We start from the raw sequence: 11,830 nt of genomic DNA on the forward strand, positions 1-11,830 counted from the left end.
AATCCAAAAAGCTACCCCTAACTTTGTTCAAATAAGTCACACTACGTTTCTATTCAAACGTCTGGTATCCTAAAATGTAAATAAACTATAATATTTAATACGGAAAGAAGTATGTTCAATAGAAAAGTAAAATTACGCGCCAACAGACTGATATTGTACCGGGACTCTTTCTACAAAAACTTAAAATTCTTGCTTGTTTTTGAGGAAACAAGCCTGAAACGAAGAACAAAGACTGTTTACATCTAGTGTAAGCCATAGGAATTGCAATATGGGAGCTGGAATTACATAGAACCCATAGCTTTCCATTATAAGAGCCTGGGAGCTAAAAAAAACAACCTTTCCGGTTGATTTTTTTGTTTGATGTTCGCCTGCCATATTAATTGTGTTATAGTCTCATACACCATTTTAACATTTCTACAAACTACAGTGTTCTCTATCCAATGCTACCAATTATATGCATATACTGGCTTCTGGGCCTGAGTAACAGGCAGTTTACTTTGGGCACGTCAGTCAGGCAGAAATATCCCTAACAACAATGTCTACACTGTATTTCTGATCAATTTTATGTTATTTTAATGGACAAAATGTTTACTTTTCTTTTAAAAAACAAGGACATTTCTGAGTGACCCCAAACTTTTGAATAGTAGTGTATATACTTATATATATATATATATATATATATATATATATGATTGTAATGAACACAAGGGGAGACAGAGAGCTGGTTTCAAGCGCAGGGCGCAGCAGGTGTTTATTGCAAAGGACCACAGGAGAAGGCAGGTAGCTGGGTCCAGGGACAGACAGAAGGTCATACACAGGAGGTCCAAAAGGGCAACAGTACAGGCAGGGAAAAGGCTAGTAACATAGTCCGGGAGATCAGGCAATAGGTAGATAACAGGAAATCCAATAGGCTAATGTACAGGCAGGGAATAGGCAAAAGGCGTCATTAGTGAGGCAGGCAAAAACTATTATACACGGGAGGAGTAAATCACGGGGAAACCCAGGGCTCCGAAAACATGTGTCACCAAACAAACAATACCTCACAGTGATGGGGTGCAAAGAACTGAACTAAATATTGTGTGATAATGACATACAGGTGTGTGAACAGGTGATCAGAATTCAGGTGATTGGGATCTGGAGAGTGAGCTGTGTTCAGGGGATGTAGGTGTTTGAGAGTGTGTGCTGGAAAGTGGACTGAAAAGTGAGCTGCGTTCAGGGGATCTACGTGTTTGAGGGTGTGAGTTGGAAGCAGATGTTACAATGATAATCAGTATGAGTTGTCCTATGCTGGAAATGAACTGCAATGGAGGCTTATTATGTACCAGCACATAAATGCTTTTAGGTGCACAATAAAAGCACCCCATCTCTTATACTGACCCTGGAAACAGCATGTTTTATTGGCGTAATGGGAGACAACGTAACTCGGTGTCCTTCACACCCAAACTTTAATGATATAAGTGTAAGATGTTTTTCCATTGTGACATAGGGCCAAGACTGAGTCACTAATCACAGATGGAGTGAGGCAGGTCAAAACCAAATCCATCCCCTTACACAATGAGGAAAGCTGCAGATAAATATGATTGTAGATGTTATACAACACAAGGGCTCTCCAGAAATCAGACAGGGCTAAGAGGATGATCTGTCCCTGCTGGAGAGTGCTCTGACCTTCAGCACAATTGGGCTCAGTAATTTCGTAGGTCTACCTACTACTCAGTCCCCTGTACCCTTTGTCAGACCTGTTGGAACAGGGCAACTCTCAAGCTCCTCCTGATTTAAAACTTCCAGAACCACCATGCGCTGCATTAGCAGGCTTCATTTACACTGGAGAACATTTAATTGAGCCAAGGATGATCAATTCTGGTGTGGAGAGTGAGGGACTTAAAATAATGCAGATTGATATGGGGTTAATTTGGGATGTTGTAGTTGGTTGTTGCTTTTCCATTATCCTTTTTTACATGTACAGTACCAGTCAAATGTTTAGACAAACCTACTCATTCAAGGTTTTTCTTTATTTTATTTTTTACTGTTTTCTACTTTGTAGAATAATAGTGAAGACATCAAAACTATGAAATAACACATATGGAATCATGTAGTAACCAATAAAATGTCAAACAAATATTTAATATTTTAGATTGTTCAAAGTAGGCACCCTTTGCCTTGATGACAGCTTTGCACACTCTTGGCATTCTCTCTACCTGCTTCACGAGGAATGCTTTTCCAACAGTCTTGAAGGAGTTCCCACATATGCTGAGCACTTGTTGGCCGCTTTTCCTTCACTCTGCTGTCCAACTCATCCCAAACCATCTCAATTGGGTTGAGGTCGCGTGATTGTGGAAGCCAGGTCATCTGATCCAGCACTCCATCACTCTCCTTCTTGGTCAAATAGCCCTTAAACAGCCTGGAGATATATTTTGGGTCATAGCCCTGTTGAAAAACAAATGATAGTCCCACTAAGCCCAAACTAGATGGGATGGTGTATCGCTGCAGAATGCTGTGGTAGTGTGTGCCTTGAATTCTAAATAAATCACTGACAGTGTCACCAGCAAAGCACCCCCACATCATCACACCTCCTCCTCCATGCTTCACGGTGGGAACCACACATGCAGAGATCTTCCATTCACCTACTCTGCGTCTCACAAAGACACGGATGTTGGAACCAAAAATATCAAATTTGGATTCATCAGACCAAAGGACAGATTTCCACCGTTTTAATGTCCATTGCTCGTGTTTCTTGGCTCAAGCAAGCCTCTTCTTCTAATTGGGGTTCCTTAGTAGTGGTCTCTTTGCAGCAATTCGACCTGATTCACGCAGTCTCCTCTGAACAGTTGATGTTGAGATGTGTCTGTTACTTGAACTCTGTGAAGCATTTATTTGGGCTGCAATCTGAGGTGCAGTTAACTCTAATGAACTTATCCTCTGCAGCAGAGGTAAATCTGGGTCTTCCTTTCCTGTGGCGGTCCTCATGAAAGCCAGTTTCATCATAGCACTTGATGGTTTTTGCAACTGCACTTGCTTGTTTTTGAGGAAACAAGCCTGAAACGAAGAACAAAGACTGTTTACATCTAGTGTAAGCCATAGGAATTGCAATATGGGAGCTGGAATTACATAGAACCCATAGCTTTCCATTATAAGAGCCTGGGAGCTAAAAAAAACAACCTTTCCGGTTGATTTTTTTGTTTGATGTTCGCCTGCCATATTAATTGTGTTATAGTCTCATACACCATTTTAACATTTCTACAAACTACAGTGTTCTCTATCCAATGCTACCAATTATATGCATATACTGGCTTCTGGGCCTGAGTAACAGGCAGTTTACTTTGGGCACGTCAGTCAGGCAGAAATATCCCTAACAACAATGTCTACACTGTATTTCTGATCAATTTTATGTTATTTTAATGGACAAAATGTTTACTTTTCTTTTAAAAAACAAGGACATTTCTGAGTGACCCCAAACTTTTGAATAGTAGTGTATATACTTATATATATATATATATATATATATATATATATGATTGTAATGAACACAAGGGGAGACAGAGAGCTGGTTTCAAGCGCAGGGCGCAGCAGGTGTTTATTTCCTTCTTGGTCAAATAGCCCTTAAACAGCCTGGAGATATATTTTGGGTCATAGCCCTGTTGAAAAACAAATGATAGTCCCACTAAGCCCAAACTAGATGGGATGGTGTATCGCTGCAGAATGCTGTGGTAGTGTGTGCCTTGAATTCTAAATAAATCACTGACAGTGTCACCAGCAAAGCACCCCCACATCATCACACCTCCTCCTCCATGCTTCACGGTGGGAACCACACATGCAGAGATCTTCCATTCACCTACTCTGCGTCTCACAAAGACACGGATGTTGGAACCAAAAATATCAAATTTGGATTCATCAGACCAAAGGACAGATTTCCACCGTTTTAATGTCCATTGCTCGTGTTTCTTGGCTCAAGCAAGCCTCTTCTTCTAATTGGGGTTCCTTAGTAGTGGTCTCTTTGCAGCAATTCGACCTGATTCACGCAGTCTCCTCTGAACAGTTGATGTTGAGATGTGTCTTTTACTTGAACTCTGTGAAGCATTTATTTGGGCTGCAATCTGAGGTGCAGTTAACTCTAATGAACTTATCCTCTGCAGCAGAGGTAAATCTGGGTCTTCCTTTCCTGTGGCGGTCCTCATGAGAGCCAGTTTCATCATAGCACTTGATGGTTTTTGCAACTGCACTTGAAAAAACGTTCAAAGTTCTTGACATTTTCCGCATCGACTGACCTTCATATCTTAAAGTAATGATGGACTGTCGTTTTGCTTATTTGAGTTGTACTTGGTCTTTTACCAAATAGGGCTATCTTCTGTATACCACCCCTACTTTGTCACAACACAACTGATTGGCTCAAACATATTAAGAAGGAAAGAAATTCCACAAATTAACAAGGCACACCTGTTAATTGAAATACATTCCAGGTGACTACTTCATGAAGCTGGTTGAGATAATGCCAAGAGTGTGCAAAGCTGTCAACAAGGCGAAGGGTGGCTACTTTGAAGAATTTGTTTAATACTTTTTGGTTACTACAGGATTCCATATATGTTATTTCATAGTTTTGGTGTCTTCATTATTATTCTACAATGTAGAAAATAGTAAAAAATAAAGAAAAACCCTTAAATGAGTAAGTGTGTCCAAACTTTTGACTGGTACTGTACATCTATTCAAACCCCAATGTATGGTTTCTCCCATCATACAGCAGTAGGAGTGACTTCCCCCTGAATAGGCCAGCATAATCCCAGAAATCTTGTCCTCCAGAGATATTATTACATTTATGACATTCTGTTCGCTCCAAGATGGCATAGCAGTTCAGACGTCTTTTGTCCTCGTCTTGTCGTGTCCCGTATATATATATATATATTTACAACTTTCTTCGCATACTTTTTTTATTTAATTTTTTTTTTACCCCTTTTTCTCCCCAAATTTCGTGGTATCCAATTGTTGTAGTAGCTACTATCTTGTCTCATTGCTACAACTCCCGTACAGACTCGGGAGAGACGAAGGCTGAATGTCATGCGTCCTCCGATACACAACCCAACCAGCCGTACTGTTTCTTAACACAGCGCGCATCCAACCCGGAAGAAAGACGCACCAATGTGTCGGAGGCTACACCGTGCACCTGGCAACCTTGGCTAGCGCGCACTGCGCCCGGCCCGCCACAGGAGTCGCTGGTGCGCGATGAGACAAGGAGATCCCTACCGACCAATCCCTCCCTAACCCGGACGACGCTAGGCCAATTGTGCGTCGCCCCACGGACCTCCCGGTCGCGGCCGGTTACGACAGAGCCTGGGCGCGAACCCAGGCTCTGCTGCAGTACAGCGCCCTTAACCACTGCGCCACCCGGGAGGCCATCTCATCTATTTTCCATAAACTCATCTTCAAAACTGCAACCCGCCTCACCAATTTATATATTTTTTAAAAGAAAGTATTATTTACCTCAAATCTGTAATCCTCCATAGGAGCTAACCAGAAGCTAACCAGAAGCTAGCCAGAAGCTAGCCTGAAGCTAATCAGAAGTTAGTTAGCTTCTTTACTGGCTAATCGTTAGTATTCAGCTAACCACGGTTTGTGGTCATCAGCTATCCTTTAGCTTGAAAATCTATCGCCAGTTTTGTACGGCGCGGCTCGGACCGGAACATACCGGACCTATTTTTCTCTCCCTGTCCCCGGATTTCAACCGCTAACTCTGGACATTTATACCTGGATCTCGCAGCTAGCTAGCTGCTATCCGTGTGACTATCGGCTTTCGTCGATTCCGGAGCAAACATCAATTATTCCGGAGCTAGCCAGCTGAAGAGTTCCATCAGTCACTCCTGGGCTACAATCACCTATCCGGACCCGTTTTACTGCCAACACGGAGCCCCACCTGGCCTTCACAACTGGACTACCGACGTTATCTACCCGAGGGAGTTATCCGGCTGGCTCCTCCATCGCGACGTTACCTGAACGCCCATCTGCGGTCCGCTAACCGTTAGCTGTCTTTTCGGCTGCTATCTGAATAGACCTATCGGACAATTTATTTTTTAAATTTTATTTAATTTTTTCTTGGGCCTCTATAACTATATCTATTGTTTTTTTTTTGCGAATTGGATTCATCCCCTCTACCACACGGAACCCCACTAATCCTACCGACGGAAACGCACGAGGTGGCTAATAACAGACCTCCATCCTATGCTAGCTTGCTACCGATGGCCCGGCTAGCTGTCTAAATCGCCGTGACCCCAACCAACCTCACTATTCACTGGACCCTTTTGATCACTCGACTAAGCATGCCTCTCCTTAATGTCAATATGCCTTGTCCATTGCTGTTCTGGTTAGTGTTTATTGGCTTATTTCACTGTAGAGCTTCTAGTCCTGCTCACTATACCTTATCCAACCTATTAGTTCCACCACCCACACATGCGATGACATCTCCTGGTTTCATTGATGTTTCTAGAGACAATATCTCTCTCATCATCACTCAATACCTAGGTTTACCTCCACTGTATTCACATCCTACCATACCTTTGTCTGTACATTATATCTTGAAGCTATTTTATCGCCCCCAGAAACCTCCTTTTACTCTCTGTTCCAGACGACCAATTCTTATTGCTTTTAGCCGTACCCTTATCCTACTCCTCCTCTGTTCCTCTGGCGATGTAGAGGTGAATCCAGGCCTTGCAGTGCCTAGCTCCACTCCTATTCCCCAGGTGCTCTCTTTTGATGACTTCTGTAACCGTAATAGCCTTGGTTTCATGCATGTTAACATTAGAAGCCTCCTCCCTAAGTTTGTTTTATTCACTGCTTTAGCACACTCTGCCAACCCGGATGTTCTAGCTGTGTCTGAATCCTGGCTTAGGAAGACCACCAAAAATTCTGAAATGTTCATCCCAAACTACAACATTTTCAGACAAGATAGAACTGCCAAAGGGGGCGGTGTTGCAATCTAATGCAAAGATAGCCTGCAGAGTTCTGTCCTACTATCCAGGTCTGTACCCAAACAATTTGAACTTCTATTTTTAAAAATCCACCTCTCTAAAAACAAGTCTCTCACCGTTGCCGCCTGCTATAGACCACCCTCTGCCCCCAGCTGTGCTCTGGACACCATATGTGAACTGATTGCCCCCCATCTATCTTCAGAGCTCGTGCTGCTAGGCGACCTAAACTGGAACATGCTTAACACCCCAGCCATCCTACAATCTAAGCTTGATGCCCTCAATCTCACACAAATTATCAATGAACCTACCAGGTACCTCACCAAAGCCTTAAACACGGGCACCCTCATAGATATCATCCTAACCAACTTGCCCTCTAAATACACCTCTGCTGTCTTCAACCAAGATCTCAGCAATCACTGCCTCATTGCCTGCATCCGTAATGGGTCAGCGGTCAAACGACCTCCACTCATCACTGTCAAACACTCCCTGAAACACTTCAGCGAGCAGGCCTTTCTAATCGACCTGGCCGGGGTATCCTGGAAGGATATTGATCTCATCCCGTCAGTAGAGGATGCCTGGTTATATTTTTTTATGCATTCCTAACCATCTTAAATAAGCATGCCCCATTCAAGAAATGTAGAACCAGGAACAGATATAGCCCTTAGTTCTCCCCAGACCTGACAGCCCTTAACCAACACAAAAACATCCTATGGCGTTCTGCATTAGCATCGAACAGCCCCCGTGATATGCAGCTGTTCAGGGAAGCTAGAAACCATTATACACAGGCAGTTAGAAAAGCCAAGGCTAGCTTTTTCAAGTAGAATTTTGCTTCCTGCAACACTAACTCAAAAAAATTCTGGGCACTGGAAAGTCCATGGAGAATAAGAACACCTCCCAGCTGCCCACTGCACTGAAGATAGGAAACACTGTCACCACTGATAAATCCACTATAATTGAGAATTTCAATATGCATTTTTCTACGGCTGGCCATGCTTTCCACCTGGCTACTCCTACCCCGGTCAACAGCACTACACCCCCCACAGCAACTCGCCCAAGCCTTCCCCATTTCTCCTTCTCCCAAATCCAGTCAGCTGATGTTCTGAAAGAGCTGCAAAATCTGGACCCCTACAAATCAGTCGGGCTAGACAATCTGGACCCTTTCTTTCTAAAATTATCTGCCGAAATTGTTGCCACCCCTATTACTAGCCTGTTCAACCTCTCTTTCGTGTCGTCTGAGATTCCCAAAGATTGGAAAGCAGCTGCGGTCATCCCCCTCTTCAAAGGGGGGGGGACACTCTTGACCCAAACTGCTACAGACCTATATCTATCCTACCATGCCTAAGGTCTTCGAAAGCCAAGTCAACAAACAGATTACCGACCATTTCGAATCTCACCATACCTTCTCTGCTATGCAATCTGGTTTCAGAGCTGGTCATGGGTGCACCTCAGCCACGCTCAAGGTCCTAAACGATATCTTAACCGCCATCGATAAGAAACATTACTGTGCAGCCGTATTCATTGATCTGGCCAAGGCTTTCGACTCTGTCAATCACCACATCCTCATCGGCAGACTCGACAGCCTTGGTTTCTCAGATGATTGCCTCGCCTGGTTCACCAACTACTTCTCTGATAGAGTTCAGTGTGTCAAATCAGAGGGTCTGCTGTCCGGACCTCTGGCAGTCTCTATGGGGGTGCCACAGGGTTCAATTCTTGGACCGACTCTCTTCTCTGTATACATCAATGATGTCGCTCTTGCTGCTGGTGAGTCTCTGATCCACCTCTAAGCAGACGACACCATTCTGTATACTTCTGGCCCTTCTTTGGACACTGTGTTAACAACCCTCCAGGCAAGCTTCAATGCCATACAACTCTCCTTCCGTGGCCTCCAATTGCTCTTAAATGCAAGTAAAACTAAATGCATGCTCTTCAAACGATCGCTGCCTGCACCTGCCCTTTCCAACATCACTACTCTGGACGGCTCTGACTTAGAATACGTGGACAACTACAAATACCTAAGTGTCTGGTTAGACTGTAAACTCTCCTTCCAGACCCACATCAAACATCTCCAATCCAAAGTTAAATCTAGAATTGGCTTCCTATTTCGCAACAAAGCATGCTTCACTCATGCTGTCAAACATACCCTTGTAAAGCTGACCATCCTACCAATCCTCGACTTCGGCGATGTCATTTACAAAGTGGCCTCCAATACCCTACTCTGCAAATTGGATGCAGTCTATCACAGTGCAATCCGTTTTGTCACCAAAGCCCCATATACTACCCACCATTGCGACCTGTACGCTCTCGTTGGCTGGCCCTCGCTTCATACTCGTCGCCAAACCCACTGGCTCCATGTCATCTACAAGACCCTGCTAGGTAAAGTCCCCCCTTATCTCAGCTCGCTGGTCACCATAGCATCACGCGTAGCACGCGCTCCAGCAGGTATATCTCTCTCACTCCCAAAACCAATTATTTCTTTGGCCGCCTCTCCTTCCAGTTCTCTGCTGCCAATGACTGGAACGAACTACAAAAATCTCTGAAACTGGAAACACTTATCTCCCTCACTAGCTTTAAGCACCAACTGTCAGAGCAGCTCACAGATTACTGCAACTGTACATAGCCCACCTATAATTTAGCCCAAACAACTACCTCTTTCCTTACTGTATTTATTTATTTATTTTGCTCCTTTGCACCCCATTATTTTTATTTCTACTTTGCACATTCTTCCACTGCAAATCTACCATTCCAGTGTTTTACTTGTGTTTTACTTATTGTATTTACTTTGCCACCATGGCCTTTTTTTTGCCTTTACCTCCCTTATCTCACCTCATTTGCTCACATCGTATATAGACTTGTTTATACTGTATTATTGACTGTATGTTTGTTTTACTCCATGTGTAACTGTGTCGTTGTATGTGTCGAACTGCTTTGCTTCATCTTGGCCAGGTCGCAATTGTAAATGAGAACTTGTTCTCAACTTGCCTACCTGGTTAAATAAAGGTGAAATAAATAAAAAATAAAAATAATAATATTACTACTGTTCTGTCAGAATATGCTTCCTAGACATCTAAAACTAAACTTTAATCTCCTATCAGTAGAACACCTTATAACAGCACAGTTATCTGATCAATAGGACTGGAAAGTATAAATCTCACATATTGCTTATGATGAGACAGATTGATATTGGTTATAATTATCTTACACATCAGACAATAATCATTTGACCAAGATCCTTGCACAGCACCTGGTGTCAACCAAATAATAAAACAATACTTGAATCACAGCACAGCACAAAAAATCTGCACTGGTATATAATGATGAGATAAACTAAACCAAGGCAGCAGTGTCTCCTACTACTTCAGCACTGTGGTCGTTATCTCCTGTAATTAAACACCCTTGTTCAAGCACTTCGACCATCAACACTCCCCCCCACCCCCCTCGTCAGCTCATTCTCTTCCTTTGGTCAGTTCATAAAATCCTTATTCACATTGCTTGACAATTAGTAGACAAATGTAGTCCATAAAGAAAGTCAAATTCGAAACTTCGGTTCATTCGCAACATTTAGTGCTGAAGCGTTACAATGGTCTAGTAAGAAAACGTATTTCTCAACAGCGTGAAAAAAATCCACTGAACAACAGACGAGTCTGTTAATGTGTCAGATAGTAACAGAGGATGTTGTTAATGATCAAACACCAAGTACATAAGCCACAGAGCTGCCAGAGTTCACAGGGGAGAGAGACACAGTCATTACGCAGTGTGTCTTCTATCACCCAGGTGACTAAGTATTGTTTACTGACGTATAGCTAGCTAGCTGAAGCAGAACAAGTCACTGTGCAATTTCATGGAATCTGCATTTACCTATCATAATCACTGGAAATTCACCAGTTGTATAACATAATGTATGATTAACATTTACCAAAGTTTAATTTACTTTTGTTGCTAATCAAATGACCACCAGTGCATCGACTGAAAATAGCTCCATATCAAAACAGAGAGCAAGCGAGAGAGAAGAGATAGAGTGATAAAGGTGAAGTGATTGAGGATAAGAGAGCCTCAGTTTACCCTCTACATTAAACCCATCTATGTAACGCCCTCTGTGCCATGAATTACCTCATGTACCTCAGGCTGGACCCTCCTGTTCCTGCGTCCCTGGCTGCCCCAGCAGCCCTGGAGGAGGTTAAAGCCACAGCAGGCAAGCAAGGTCCTGTCTCCCCCCATTATGAAGCTCCTCCATGCTGCCACGCCCCCGCCACACCTCAGCCCCACCACACCCAACTGAAGAGGGCTCTTTTAGAGATTAGGGTCTGATCACCACAGATGCTGTTCCTTAAGACCCGTTTTACAAAAACCTTCCTTATCTTCGCCACACTGGTAATGTAGATATTCTTGTAGCACTCCTAAACAGGACTTCCTCTGGTAGTTCACATGGTGGAACTGGTCGAACAGAAGCTGGTCTGAGAAGGGTGGCTCCCTGTGCCATCTGTATCAGCCCTGGGCTTCCTCATCAATTTCCTAACTTCTTCTCTCTGGTCCAGGAGACAGGCAGGCAGGCAGGCAGGCAGGCAGGGAAGGGAGGCTGCCACTGTGCTTGGTGAGGGAGGAGGACGCTGGCGTGTGGAGGGGGCTCAACGAGGGACCCATTCTGAACCGGAGATGCAGCAGCAGGGCCTGGCGCTGGCTTCCTGTGAGAGGGGCCTCTTGGGGAGGAGGAGTGCAGGTGACAGACCCCTCTGCCTCCCAGGTGGGCTCTTCATGGGGCTGTGGAGTCCGACGGGCGCAGACAGAGCACTAATAGGCTTCCCACTAGAGCTGTCCTATTCCCCCCCTCCCCTTGGAGACAGAACCACTAGAGCTGTCCTATTCCCCCCTCCTCCTGGAGACAG

This window comes from Oncorhynchus mykiss, chromosome 2 (assembly GCF_013265735.2).
Source record: "Oncorhynchus mykiss isolate Arlee chromosome 2, USDA_OmykA_1.1, whole genome shotgun sequence".
Classification (NCBI taxonomy): domain Eukaryota; kingdom Metazoa; phylum Chordata; class Actinopteri; order Salmoniformes; family Salmonidae; genus Oncorhynchus; species Oncorhynchus mykiss.